The following is a 16148-nucleotide window of genomic DNA, read 5'->3' as shown; positions in this document are numbered from 1 at the left end:
ACTAAACAAATCGGGGGTATTTCTGCATCGCTCACAGAAGCAAACTTGCATTTAATGCGGAGGGGAAAAAAAACTCAGAATGTATGGAAAATATGCAAAAGGCAGAGTTAAATTAAGGCCAACTGTTAGGGAAGTGGAGCATGTAGATTCCTGGTGTTTCCGACGTTCTACCCCTGCTGTGTTACATGGCCTCAACCCCTTTTGTGTAGGGTTAACCCATTAAATCCCACCAAAGTGGCTATTCAGTGGAGTGCCATCCACCCCAGGGGTTATTGTGACGGGCCTTTGTTAAGAACAATAGACGTAAAGAGGATAAGACACCAGTAGCACTTCCTAACTTTCCCCAAAGTCTTCTCACTTTCTCTACGCTGGCAGGGCAAGTGCCTGAAGCGACTGATCCCCCCTTTTCCTGTTTAACGTTAAGGAACTCATTTCTTTGATGCCAAGTGCACTGAAATTACATTAAATAGCCTGGAATTTTTCATACAAATGAAAACAGTGTCTTTTAAACATGGCTGCAGCTTGTGTTTTAGTCTAATGATTTATTACAGAAAAACAGACAGGAAAAAATTCATAAAAGCCGCCTGTCTAGGTTACATTCATCATATTTAAGCCACAAATGAACGAACGGCATCAATGCAACCTCATAACCAAATCCAAAATAAAAAATCTAAATGCATTTTATTCTGGTAGCATTAAATGAAATTTTTCCTTCATAATTTTGCATCTGTTTATGCAATTAGAAATAGTCTGTCATTAAATAACAGTCTTGTATCATAAAAAAATGTTTATCATAAAAATCACAGATTTAAAATGCTCGCTTGGAATTATAGGATAGTTTCAGCCTTCCCTTTAATCATGGGTCACTGGTTAGAAAATATATTCTCGCTCTTGCCTCCCTCTAAGCAGGTGAACTGAGCTCAAGACTTTCCCACGATCCCTCAGTAAATCTCCCTTTGCTCTGCCCCTTTCCTCTGTCCCAGCCATCTGTCTATTTTTTCGATTGCGTCTGGTGGAGCAAGTGTCAGCTGCTGGGACAAGTCCAGCATTCCAAAACAGATTTCGCCATATCGCCAGAAATACAAATATTTGGATCCCCCAAAAAAATATAAAATGCTTTCCTAAACCGTTGGAATACCTAACGACCTTTCTCTCTTTTTTTTCTCCATCTCTCTCATTAGACAGAAACCCGTGGCGTACAGACAAGACCAAGGAAAGAGGTAAACATGTTTTTTTTTACAGTTTCTTTCAAGCTCTTCTAATATTATTTTTCGAAATGAATTAAATAGCATTAATACATCCAACGAGAGAAAAGAGCCAATATCCGAAATATCCGACGGGACACAATAACAACAGCATCTGCAACGTATCCAACAGCGTTTGACCTTCGTCTTAAAGATATAAGTTTGGTTCTTTTTGGAATGAAATGAGACCCTTCAAAGCAATAGCCTAAATAACACCTTGCTTTAAAAAAAAAAAAATTAATAAATAATAACACAGCTATGTTACGCAGTCATGTGACATAGAGTCGCCCTTCTATCCTCCATCATTTCTCCTTTCTCTGGTGAGCAGCCCGTGCACGTATCATTAGAGCGTTAAAAGAAGCCGCGGGTCTCCTCCTGTGCTGCCTTCCCTCAGAACGTGTGACATTGGCTGGCCGAGAGCATGAGAACGGAGCCTTTTGAATAGCAGGATCCTCATACTTGGCTAGTAACCATGGAAGCAGATGCCTACTCTCTTTGCCCTCCTTACCTCCTTGCTCCCTCAATGAAAAGAGGGCACGCCTCGCTTTCTTCTTCCTGACCGAACTTGCCTGGCCCTCAAAGGGAGCGATTGAGCAGGTCACCGGTCTAGACTTGTTTGCGTGGTCCGCGGATCAGCCTTGAGGTAACCCTTGCTCCCCGTGCGTCGCACCGGCACAGACTGCAGGGGGGGGACATCGGAGATGTGAATTTGAAAAGGAGCTCCGTCCGATTTTGCCTTTGTGCCTTTTCCCTCATCGATCGGCTGAATATCGAACCCTCTGTCTGTGCATGTGTGAAACGGATAGCTTAGTAAGCATTTTTTCTAATCAAGCTCGCGTCGTGGGCCAACTCTCTCGTTTTTCTCTCTCGAACCCTCCCTCTCTCTCTCTCTTTTCCTCTTTCTCCATTTCTCTCTCTCTTTCTCTTTTCCTTTTTCTACGCTTTCTGCTTTCTCTTCCTCTTCTGCGCTTCTCTTTTGATTTTCTGGGACATTCGGATAATACTCCTTATCAGTGTATTTTTTTTTTTTTATGTGTTATTGATCCTGAAGTGATTTCAGCTTTGTATTACTCGTGGATTTTGCATGCTGCTGTACAACTGTTTGCTTTTTCAATTTCAACCCGGGATGACCACCAACCGCAGAGGGACTTTTTAGACTCTTTAAACAAAAAATTGGCAAATGCACTGCTTTTGTTTCCATTCCATCTTAAAACATGCATGGAGTTTCTTTTTTAAAAAAAGAGAAAAAACGAATATTAAATGTGAGATACAGATGTCTCGTAAGGTGAGTATAATTCTGTTCTCATATATTATATTTAGTATGAACTGAACTGAATTTTTAAATAAGCTGATGTAAAAGATTAAATGGAAATAAAAACCCTGACATTTTTTTCTGTTGTTTAATATATCTACCTGAAACATTTAGCTGTGAGTCTTTAAACTTATCTGTGCCTCTCGGCACATGGGTATGCAATTATTTTGGGATTATTGGGCTTTCACTGTGTACATATTATGATTAAATGTTTTTAGTGCTGAATTTTGTCAAACATCACTGAATTAGCATTAGACTTCTTAAATACTAATGGATACAATGTATTCTTCAATGCATTGTTTTATTAGGATTTTAGGCTGCTTCTGTTCTGACAAAAAATAAAACACATCAAAAATAATTTTAGTGATGCTAAATCTCATTATTTAAATGGCATTGAAATTATTTATGCATAGAATTGTCGCTATACTTAGAAGTATGATATATTATCGCATCAAGATAATATCATAAAAGATATTAAAGCATACTAAATAGCACACCAAATATATACGACGGCACAAATGTAATTACAATTACATATTCGAAGAAAAAGAATATGCCAGACGTTAAAACTGAAAGACAATTATTTATTTTTATGGTATAATATTATTTGAAATAATATACAATATTATTACACAGTAATATTAAAACATTTCTTAACTGAAATATAACTGGCTATAATCAGTTGTAAGTGCTCATTATTATCTATTATTTAAAAGGAATATTATTATAAAAAGAATAATAATAATTTTAAATAGCAACCTTAAATTGTTTTTTCAAATGCAGGATGGGAAAAAATATGTATACTAAAATGTGTTCTAAGGCATAATATTTTAAAATGTTATTTAAAAGATTAACGAAAGCAAGGATTGTAGTACTCCTTTTCTTTTCTTTTTTTTTACATAAATTACAATGTAATTTGTACAATTTATGGTCAGTGCAGTTTAATAAAAAGCAATAATTTAGTATCTTATAAGCCACAGTGAACATTTGTTCTTTGTCTGCTCAATTAACTTTCGGTGAAACACTGAGAATGCACCAAACTGGGTGTTTAAGGGTGCTGAAGAGGGGACTTTTTTTTTTTTTTTTTTTTTTTTGAGAAATTTGATTGGACGGAGCCCCACGCAGTGTACCACACGCGCCATGTCAGTAGCTGGTGGTGAGGTCACAGAAAATGGAAGCTCAAGGTCTGAGTTAAGTCTGGAAATTGCCCACGGTCTGATTCCATTTATTGCCTATTGTCACAAAAATATAGGCCTTAAATGAACAAACATTAAAAAGTAATTGGAAAATTATTTCCAGTCTTTGCAGCTGCTCGTAAGGCAAAGCAATTGTTTTAATTACGGAGCTTTGGAATATACGATTTTCACTCAATCATTGCCATCGAATTTATACAACTTCAATGCAAAGTTCAACCACAGAACAAAATGGTGTCATAAAGACAAATCGTGCTGCTAGTTTTTACGGTGTAAATTTCTAGACTCGTTAAGAAAGCTATCAGAAAACGACATTAATTCTGTATTCTGTAAAAAAAAAATATAAACGGAGAGAGAAAGAGATACTGTGCCTGTTTCAAAATCATTTTTAAAAAAGTCTAAAACAGCGATTCACAATCGAATATCAAATAAAGAAAGACAACTGCTAAATAATATTCATTTAAAGAGAGCATCAACGAACAGAAAACAACAGTCAACTCGACCCAGTGCCAATGACTTTCACCACAATGCAGTTTCATCACTTGCGCTATGCGTTAAACGGCCGTGTCCGAAAGTGTCGTTTGTGATGTACATTTTAGTGTTTTGACTTAGAGACTGCCGTTCAATATGTTCTTTTGGCTCGCTCGAACGTGTGACTCACAATAGACAATGAAGCCAAGACCAGCTGTGATTTTCTGTTGAGCTCACTCTATGCATTATTTATAGTCGCATCAGTAGATTAGGCAGAAAGCTTGACCCGACCCACACGACACCGTCTCCAGCCCATTCGCGTTCTGGTCACCGCTAACAAACGCTAACCTTGTCTATCTGCCAATAAACCCACTGCTTTTTTCGTCTTCGTAAGCCTCAGTCTCAATCGCTCTGTCCATTTCGCATTAATGTGCCTTTTTTCCCCACTTCCACGTGTCGATTTTTCTAGAAGTTATCAAACTAAAAGCGGTACGTTCATTTCTGTACCTCAATTACCCTGTCGCTCTTAAAACAAACAAGAACTCCGACGGCTCCCCCTCAATATACACAACACAAAAGATCCCCTCTGCATTACACAAGCTAACAAAACACCATTATCTGTTTAATTGCCTGAGAACTGTTAAATACCCTCTATTTACATGACAAGATGCAGCTTGTTGTGAAGTGTGACATAAACGATTCAATACACAAAAGATGACGGCGGTCACCACCGCCCCTGCACCCCCCAAAGGCAGGAGTCCGACTCATGAATGACAGAGCTGCAACAAGCACCCTGAGCAAACACAAACACACACACACACACACACACACACTTAATTGCTTTTTAAACAGGTTAACGGAGCTTTAGCATCAATCCCAGCATTCAAAGACGGAAGCACACTTCACTGTACAGATGGTAAAGAAACAACCGCAGAAGTGTCAGTGTGACGGTTACTATACGTGCAAGTGGGTGTGTGTGTGTGTGTGTGGGTTCAAATTTTGCAAAGATGAAAAATATCGTATATTTCAATACACATAAACATGACAGGTATGGATGCACATTTTAGACTTCACATACTTTTTATATTATTTTATCTTATTCAGCTTTGTGGAATAGAAGATGCACAGATTAACAACGTTTTAGTTTTTATAGTGTGAAAAATAGGTATGCAATGTTTTTTTATATGTACACAATTTTATATTTCATATATATATATATATATATATATATATATATATATATATATATATATATATATATATATATATATATATATATTATACTATGCATTTTTGTAACTATGCATTTTTGTGTAAAATGTAAAACAAATGCAAAATATATCAAATGTATATCAAATGTAGACACACAAATATACAATATTCTGTAATAAAGCAAAAAAACAACAACACATTTTTAACCTATTTAAACATATTTGCTATAGTTCTATATGAAGTATTTGATTTGGTTATTTTGATCACACTGTGTCCAAAACATTTTCTACTCTGTATTACTTTTTATTTAAAACAGTTAAATGAAATGTTTCATTACAGATCATTTTAAAATTTATATCAGAATAGCAATCTGAGCAAAAAGTACCTAAAGCAAGACAAAAAACATTTAATTTACATTAGTGCTAACCAAATGTATTATTTAGACTGTTTCACATGGTTTATTTTATTCTAATTATTATTATTATTAGCTTATTTAATTTATTTCTTAAAATAGTAAATATATTCAAAGATTTAAAGAAAAAATATATATATATAGTTTTTTTTTTAATTTAACATTGTTTAAATATCAGATTTTCAATGTAGACATCTGAATCCTAAAATATGATTATCGATTCTAGATGAGAATAAAAGAGTGTAGAGAGAGTTTAAGGACGAATGACCCGAATGCAGGGTGACTTGGACAAAATGCTGGTATCACACTGCGAAAAAAAATGCGAGACGGAGAGAGATGGGGTTCATTCTGTCTTTTCTCCCTCTCTCTCTCCCTTTTCTCCTGCTGCCTTTGTGTGCCGTGCAGGAATGTGCTTGCTTTTCATTTCTTTCTTTGTGTCTGCCCCTCAGGCCCTAGCAGGCAGTGTCTTATGCCACAGCAGGGTCATGGCAAACACAGAGACACATTCATGGCCACATCAAGTTTATGTGAGAATCTGGTCCTTCCTTGCCCCTCATTTCCATATGAATTGTTAATAAAATAGCAGTCCTGTGAGGGGGAGATCGCTCCAGGAGGGGAAGTCAAGCAAAGCAACCTTGCTTTTAAAACGGCCTCATCCCTTCTGTTCCTTTGGTGCCAAAACGGTCCAAAACGAGCATATGTCATCATTATTGAACGTTCAGCGTTTACTTCAGCCCAACCACCTGTGAGCAACTTCTTTACAAAACGCTACTGGAAATTGTGTTTTTAGATTAATGTGAATAGTTTGGATTGGAGAAATACTCATGTGATGCGACGTGTAACATTACAGCTGATGTGTCTTAATTATAGATAAAATGCGACACACTTTATTAGCAATAAAACAAAATGGAGTTTAAGGGAAAAAAGCCTGATCTGCATTTTTTTTAGTTTTAGAAAGCAGGCTGTTCTCAAGTTAGTCGCAGTTTGGTCCTTCTGGACAGGATCAGGACACCTCTTAAAGGGCCGCCGGTTGATTGACTATTCTTTGGGTTCGGCACACGTGTCCAGTGACCCCGCCACACTTTCCCATGCCCTCCGATGCCCCGTCTATTCTAACAGACATCCCTAATTTCCCCCATCAGCCTCTGACATCACACTTGACAGCAGCCGTGTGCACAACTTCCCTCTGTGATGTCATAGAGGTTTGCTGTCCAATTATTAGAGGGCGAGGAAGGGTCAGCTTTGGACGATGGGTAGTGATTGGACCAAATCAACCTGCTTTGACTGTACTTTATACGGGACATCTGCATCAGTGATGTTTCACTAAATGTTCTGCGAGAAGCCAAAGTAGCTGAAATAAAACTTTAAATCACAAGTCTGATACCCACACACACATAAAACTATTATTATAAAAATGTACATTTCTACAAGTTAAATGTACAAGTTAAATGAAAAACAAGAATATATAAATATTTCACAATAATTATTTAAAATAAAACAAATCATTTAGAAGCATAAAAGTTTAATTGTGCACATTTACTATTAAATAATAATATACTTTATATTATGTCAATTTAATGTAAGTTGACAAAAAAAATTTCGTTGAAGTTTTTGTTGATGTACAAGATTATTTGTGACATTTAAAAGCAATTTCTGTCTGTTGATTGTTTAAAAGAATATCATACACAACAATTATAGTGCTCAAGGACCTAGCAGACTGTTATATAGTGGATTTTTTAAAATTAATGAATCAATTTCATTTAAGAAAAGAAAAAAAATTATTATATATATATATATATATATATATATATATATATATATATATATATATATATATATATATATTCTGTAAAAATCTTTGACATGTCTTGTTTAAATCCTATAAATCTCCATTTCACAGGATGTCAAATCTCATAATCTCCCTCTTAATAACTCATGTTATCATCTCCGTCGTGCATCTGAATGAAGGGCTCTTCTTCTGCTCCTGCTTTGTGGTTCTGTACATCTGTTATTCATACAGAGCTCTTCTCGTGATTAAGTCGTCTCTTTGTGGACATGGATGTCCTCACTCTTCAGTGTTTTTGGACTTGCGGACAGATCGTGCTGTGAATCGAGGGTATGTCTGCCAGCTTGACACACACAGAAGGAGAGCATGACATCAGGCCTTTGTCATTTGGAAGATCTATTCAAGGATTACAGTGGAGAATGAGCCCCTGCCTGGAGGAGGCTTATTTCACTGAAACCCTAGCTGTTCTCACTACCCAGTTTCTTTTTTTTCTCCAAGTACTTCTGGAAGTACGTAGCTTGGGAGAGTACTATAGTTGGCATGACGTATACCTCCTATTTCAAACCTGAGACTTTTACCCCCTTCAATATACAAAAGAGACTGTACGGCTGCATAATAATATCACATGAGCTCCCTCAAATATGGTAAAAATGGCAAACGCTGATACTATAAACTATTTCTGGGAAGCTAAGATTCGAAAAATTTCAGCACTTCATTTTAGCTCCAGAATCTAAATTTAGTTTAAATCAGTATACTAGATTTTATTTTTACTCTTATATACAGTTTATGGACTGCCACATATACTGTACTTTTTTTTTCCCTTCAGCCAATTATTAATACAAATGTACAAGTTGTCAATGGAGTATATATAGAGTATAAAGAGTTGTGACATGTCACGAAAACATTTATGATTCTGTGGATGTCATATTTACAAGAATTTCTTTTTCACAGCAGTACTGCAGAAATAAATGTTTGTTTTGGCAGGCAAAATATCATGCATCAAATCACCTTAAACTGTTTATTTAAAAAAAGAAAGAAAGAAAGAGAGGTTTTGTTTTCCTTCACTGCAAAACACAGACTGTAATGGTGACAAGTCCGACATTCCTTGCTGTTTGCTGAACTCTCTTTCTGTCTCTGCAGCACAGCGCAAGACATTTCCTGTGGATATCAGTGAGCCATTCTACACACATACTGCTTCTTTTGTCTTGTCATTTCCCCAAACAAGTGTCCTGTGATTTTTTTGGGGGGGATTTTATGCTTCCTTTGTATTCATCACAGGTGTTTGTACGGCTTACTAGCAAAAGATATGATACATAAGCAGAAGCATGTTCGGACAATTTCAAGTAAAATGTCACGTTTCGTTTTGACTGGGATATCAGCCAGAAAGATGTATGAAAAATAAATTACCATGCCCGGAATTGATTTTGACATTTAAACATTTAAGCAGTAATTTCTTCTATGGCATTTATTACTGAATTAAAATTTTCCAAGCAAAGCTTATTTTTTCAAGCAGGCATCAGGATGTCCTTATTTTACAAATTAACCTACAAAGCATATAACGGATCAATAATTTAAAATGATAAATATATATTATGTATTATCCCTGAATTTACTCTGCAACAACCAAAGATATGTCTGACACTGATTTCTACTGTCAGCCGTATACAATATAATACAAAAGCACCAAAAACGTAGTCCTCACAACATTTATGCCTTATGTTCAGATCTCCGCTGCAGCTCCCAAATCTTAATCATAATACAAAATATGCTACCTCCTTGAGCCAGGTTTGAAGTCAGCGCTGTAACAGTTCAACAACTTTTAAACCAAAAGCAATGCTCCGAATTTGAAAGTATTGTTGAACGAGATTTACAAAGATTGATATGAAGTGAATAATTTAAATGCTGCTCTTTTCTTCACACAAAACTATAACATGGTTTAAAAGACGGTGCATAATTTACTCACACTTTTAAAATTAAATTATTGTTCATATTATACAGCTTAAATTTAATTTTTTATGCAGTGGTTAGTGATTTGAGTGGGGTCACGTGCTATTTGACACTGTATAAGAATCCAATATAAATCATAAATAGCGTAATTCTACAAAAAAAACATGTAATTTCCATGTAATAATAGTCAATTGTGAAGGCTTTCTTTTTCTTTTCTGAGGTGAAAATGTCACACGAGCGACATTTTGGTGGTGGACGATCAGAGTCTCCACAGCAAAGTAGACGGCCTTCAAACAATGCTGCCTCACCTGCCAAATACAGCTCTACTTTTGCATTCAAAGTAAAAGTCCCTGAATACTAAGTTACTGAAATGCCTACAAAAACGAGCTATGGACTGTAACAAATCGCATTTATTTCTCAAACATTTAGCGTGATTAGTTTTTTCCTCCTCAAATGGCTCCCGGAATACATTGGGCAGCATAACGAGTGAGCATGATTCAAGAAATTCCACATTCACCAGAGGAATTCGAACACGATGGATCTAATCTCTCTTAATCCTCTTCGAACTCCAATTACAGTTTTCTTGATCTACACTTGACCTGTTACTCCCATGCATGGCACCTCAGACCAAGAATCTTAACTTGGCTAATTGGGCCATCTTGCCGACTCGATGAATGTAGGTCTTCAAACGGCATTCCCAGCAGGGTGGTTTAGTCAAGTGAACTCACCAAAAGCCTGAATAGTAAAACAGCTTTTCCACAGCCACAGGAATGTCAATCATCATCAGCGTAGTGTAATATTATATGTTTAATGGTTAATAAACAGGTTCGACCAAAAGCACTGGATAGAATCAGAGAGAGCACAACAAATATAAATGAATTTACCTTTTTTTCTGTCATTCACATAAAATAACTGAGCGGACTACACAAATAAACAGCGTGCAGCGACGAACGGCACTCGCAGGTAAATATTGAAAGCTATTCCCAGAAAGTCCTTGAAAGTGACGGAGCCTGCTGGTTAGTGTTTGCTCTCGCAAAAGAGAAACTTGACTAGACACATGCACAGCTAAAAAAAAAACTGGTATTATTTAGCATAAGAAATCTACAGAAGAGATAAGTGCATTTGAGCTATTATTTCAAAATGTCAAAATAAATTTTTTAGAATAATATATATATATATATATATATATATTTATATATATCTTTTATTAAGAGATTTTCTACATATGAAACACTGATATCTTAACATCCTAATAAACATATAATAATACTAATAAAAGAAAGAAAGAAATGACAATACGGAACCAGGAACCGCTAAAAGTAAATTCAGACTCTTGTTTTCACTTGCTTCTCAGTGAAAATCCAGACCAGGCCATGAACTTGTCTGGAATTCAAGCACAAAGCTTGGCTTTTTGCCTCAATTCTCAGGTTCAGCTGATAAGGCACACAGAGCTTGTTTGAAAAGTCAATACAAGAGCAAAAAAAGCTATTATTAAGGGAAGAATTTGAGATATTTAGAGGTCCATGTCCATGTGTTCGCACATGCACATGATGGCACAAATGCACTTTACTCTAAATTGTGTAGACAAAGAAAGCAGAACGCACTTACCATGCTTATAGCCTCTGAGTATCATAAAGAAAGTAAAGCATCCTCCTTTATCGCAGTCTATTCCATTTAAGGTTTTGAAATAACTGCTGTCTAGACCACGCAGAAACTTGGAGCTAAAGAAGTGAAACGACCTTCCCCCTTCCTGCGAACGATCTATTACCCCCTTCCCCACCCGGCACCCCCTACCTCATCCATGAGTGGAATCGCTTTAAGTGCCTGTCAGGCAGAAAACCGGCTTCAGCATTGTGCAGCTGTAACGTTTCCCCGCTCCGTTCTCCAATGAGATTGGCCCATCCTTCACCACATGACCCACACACGCATACACACACACAGAAAAAGAAGCTGGAAATTGAAGAGCCGAAAAAGATACCGCAAATGCGTGGAGAGCATAATCCTGTCTGCAGGGTCGTGTACCTGAGGAGCAGGTTTAAGTTTCTAGTGCTTTTCTGACATAGTTTATGGAGCACCAGGAGAGAGCGAGTGGGAGGGGGAGGAAACTGCGCATAATCCCTTCCCTGCAGAAACTTCCTCCCTCTCACTCTCTCATAGGAGCTGCTGGCCCTTGTCTGGGCGCTGGAATGCAAAGGCCATGCTTCAAGAGGCCCAGGCAGACAAACCCAAGTCAGTCACTCCTCTGTGACCTTAAGCTTAACACTAACACGTGCGCATGGATGTGCATTTAACCAATATTAGAGCTGTTATCTCTTTTACACTATTTAAGATTATTAACGGCAAAAACTACAATCACAGTCAGTGTTCGGGAGGAACTAATTATAAGTAGAAGGAGACAGGTGATATAATATGCTTGTTAATAACAATAATTGGTAGCACTTTACAATAAGGTGTCATTGTTAACACTTGTTAATGTGTGAACATACAAATTTGTTTCAGCATTTATTTAATTTAACGTTAGTTTATAAAAATAGAATCATTCATTGGTATGGTTCATGTTGGTTCACAGTGCTAATGTCAACAAACACAATGTCATTTTATTTTTAAATGCATTAGTAAATGGTTAAAAAATAGCATTAACTAATATTAAAAATGTTGTTCATTCCTAGTTCATGTTAACTAATTTTGTTAACTAAATTGCTACCTTATAATTAGCATTGCCTATTGGTGTATAGACTTTCATTTAAAAGTTTGAGATGAGTAAGTTTTTTTTAAGTTACAGCAAAAATACAGAAAAACAGCAATATTGTGAAATATTATAGTTCTATTTATATAGAAATTACTTTAGGTTTTAGTGTCACATGACCCTTCAGAAATCATTCTAATATGCTGATTTGCTGCTCTAGAAATATTTGTTCTTATTGTTGAAAATAGTTAACCCTAAACAGCTAACCTAACCTAACCTAACCTAACCTAACCTAACCTAACCTAACCTAATCCTAACCCTAACTCTAACTCTAACCTAACCTAACCTAACCTAACCTAACCTAACCCTAACCTAACCTAACCCTAACCCTAGCCTAACCTAACCTAACCTAACCCTAATCTAACCCTAGCGAAAAAATTAACAAAAAAATTACAAAAACAAAATTACTAAAAAAAAAAAAAAAAATATATATATATATATATATATATATATATATATATATATATATATATATAAAACTTAACTTTTAACATTAACCTAACCTAACCTAACCTAACCTACACCTAACCCCAACCCCTAACCTAACCTAACCTAACCCTAACCTAACCTAACCTAACCTAACCTAACCTAACCTAACCTAACCCCTAACCTAGCCTAAACCTAACCTAACCTAACCTAACCTAACCTAACCCTAACCTAATCTAACCCTAACGTGTTTTTATATATATGTGTATATATATATATATATATATATATATATATATATATATATATATATATATATATATATAACTTAACTTTTAAACATTAACAAGAATGTAATATTTAAAAAAACAAAAAAAAACAGCAGCAGCAGGATTTGCATTACAACAGTAGTGTTTCATAAACCTTTAAAATGACAAAATGTAAATTTTATTTCCTCCTTTTTAAACCCCCACATCTAAATTACCCCAAGACAACACTGTATTAAAATATTGTCAAGTCATTCAATAGAGAAGCTTTTTTGCGCTCAACAAACTCAGGCAATAAAGAAAACACAATTCTTTACTTTTCAAATCATTTTTTTTCCAGGATTTAACATATCACATAACTCTATTCCAGTCACTTTTATTCAAGTGTATTTTTTGGATGTCAAACGAGACAAGTATCATTTTCCGTGTCCAACTGCAGCAGTGAAAATAAGTTACCGTGCCTCGAGGTGGGCTGTGAACCCGGGCAGACTTTTCCGTCTGGTTTCACGGCTGCTCAGTGAACAGAACATCACTGTTTCACCATAAACACAAACTTCATGCTCATATGACCAGGATACGTTTCCTCTGGCCTTTGCCTTCCTCACACTGTCTTAAGGCAATCACAAGACACAAATATCCCTCTGAGCCAGCCTTTCACGAAAGCAATACTATTTCCAGCAAGGCCGCTTGAACTAACACTTTCGCTTAGAGTGAAAGCTCTAGATATGCAGAACTCAAGTGGGTTTTAGAGCGCTATCAACCTCCAGACCACACACTTACTCCTGCGCTGCTTAGAACCGAAATTAGAATCAACCTTGTCTTCGCTGTGCCCTTTTCGAGAATTATTCTTGAGGCTAATCAGACCCTGGGGATCTAGACCACAGTGCTGAGGGCCTAGAATAGGGTCTATTAGAGGTCCATTTGGACTCAAGCCAAACCCAGCACACATGACAAGTGAAGTGTTTGCCCCACCCGTGAGGCCCTTAAGAAAAAAGTGCTTTTCAGTATGACACAGAACCGCCTAACCTCATGTCTGACAAGATTTTTCAAATATTAGAAATGAATAAGAAGTCAAAGAGCTAACAGGCTAGTAAACAGTAAATAAACACCTTACTAGCAGCTGGATTTGTTCAGCTGTGCACCAAAGCGACCCTTTGTTAAACTCCTCCCCCTCGGTTACTGTTGCTGAATGAGGCGAGCTTCACAGAAAGTCCCATAGGAAAGAATCGGATCTTTTATCTGCTGCCTTTCTTTAAAAAAAAAAAAAAAACACTAGATCTCTCAGTAATCGAATATGATCAAAAAGAGAAAATATTCATGTACATAAAACTACAAGAGTCAAGCACAGTGAAAAGTCTCATTTGAAAGCAATTATTTATGATGTGTAAGTGAATAGAACAGTTCCATACTGCGTATTCGTGCTATTTTTGGATTATTTCTGTAAACGCTCATTTAAAATTCTAGCCAAAGCCATTCTATGCCAGTCTTGGAGATGAAAGAGTAAAAACTTCATAGAATCCGAAGGGAATTGTCATTTTCTTAGCCTGTGTATCCTCAGTCTTGAGATGTTTATATAAGGAAGTGCTGAAATATAAATCTTTGAGTGCTCTACCATCAAACTGACAAGTAACGCTTGCATGTAACTCTAGAAGATGATGAATTTGGTCCCCACCTACCAGGTGCACATGGAAAGTCAATATCATGAAATAAAGAATATTTTTTAGTACAGTAATATTAATACCACATTGACCCATGAGATCTGTCCTATACTGTACACCAATTTGCAATCAGCTGGCCTTGGCTTTTTGTCCGTTTTTCTGATGGTCTTTCCATTTGCATGCGCTCTATAGCAGTAGGGTAATATTTCATCAGGTGCAGTTCACATGATAACTCATAATTTGCAGCCTGCTCACTGCGAAATAAATCAAAAGCATAGGCAAAATGCATGCAAAATTCAGATGACGAATTGTCCTTTCCTTTTACTTGTCCTAATTTCAAATTAACATCATGGAAACTTATTCGTTTAGTCTTTGACATCTGAAAGTTAAAAACACTTGTGTCTAATGTCAGTAAGCCACGTGCGAAAATCTGTAAATGCTCGTTAGAATAAATGCATATTGTCACGTATGAAGGGTCTGAGGCGTGCGGATCCATGTGCAGGCTTTTATTAAACGAAGGCATGGTCATAACAGGCAGGCGTCGAACAGGGCTAACAGATATATAGGAGGCAAGACAATAGCAAAATCCAGAGACAGGCGGTGGTCAGGTCAGGCAGCAAACAATCACGGAATCAGAAGACAGGCAGGGTCAAAACCAGAGACAATAATCCACGGGCGATCTAACAACGAAACAGGCGAAACAATGCAACCTGCAGTTGAGTGGCTTGCTGCAGTATTTATAGTCCTCTGACAGGAAGTAGCAGCAGAGGGAGTGATCGCAGATCACCCAGAGGTAAGAGCTCCCTCTGCTGGCTTGGTGACATAGCCCCCCTCCTAGGAGCGACTCCTGGCGCTCCACAAAACAAACAAAACAAACATAACTGGGAGCTTGGGAGGGGTTCCGGGAGGGAGTCAGCAAGCTGAGACCAGGGAGGAAGAGACGGTGGGAGGAGCCAGGGAGAAGACGGGAGGAGTAAGGAGCGGGAGGCGATACCGAGCCCAGCCATGATGGTCAGTGGTGGAGCCGACGGAGGGAGGAGCCATAGAGAGGTAACGGTCATCAACCCCATGGAGCCGACCGACGGCGGTGGAGCAGGTGGTCGAGGAGACTGAGGCGAAGGCGGAGAGCAGAAGAGCCAGGGTGATGCAGAGGCGCTGGAGGTCCCAGGCGACACCGCAGGCTTTGGCGACTGATGCGGAGACGGGGACGAGAAGGACGCGGCGGAGCCAGAGCGACAGAGGACTGAGGTAGAGCCGGGGGAAGGGAGGAGCCTGACAGAGCCGGAGGGACGGAGGGACGAGGCGAAGCTGGAGGAGAGGAATCCTGAGGCGACGGATGGTCGACGACCGACCAGGGCGTAGCCGGAGACGATGGAGCCTGGTGAAGCTGGTGGATTGACGGAGCACGGTGGAGAGGAGGGAGCTAGGAGCCTAAGGGAAGCCGACGGGTCTGCAAGCCGAGCTGGAGTCCGGGG

At 37.7% G+C, this 16148-nt stretch overlaps 1 long non-coding RNA gene across 1 annotated transcript; it reads left to right on the top strand.

Annotated features, from left to right (window-relative positions):
- Window positions 1–2397: 2397 nt before the first annotated feature.
- Window positions 2398–9139, top strand: LOC122358383. Its single transcript, XR_006252598.1, has 2 exons — window positions 2398–2529; window positions 7745–9139. It is a non-coding gene; the product is annotated as an uncharacterized LOC122358383 (long non-coding RNA).
- Window positions 9140–16148: the final 7009 nt, after the last annotated feature.

Source organism: Puntigrus tetrazona, chromosome 15, assembly GCF_018831695.1.
Source record: "Puntigrus tetrazona isolate hp1 chromosome 15, ASM1883169v1, whole genome shotgun sequence".
NCBI lineage: Eukaryota > Metazoa > Chordata > Actinopteri > Cypriniformes > Cyprinidae > Puntigrus > Puntigrus tetrazona.
Note: the sequence above shows the minus strand (reverse complement) of the source record. Positions and strands in the feature narration are given on the sequence as shown.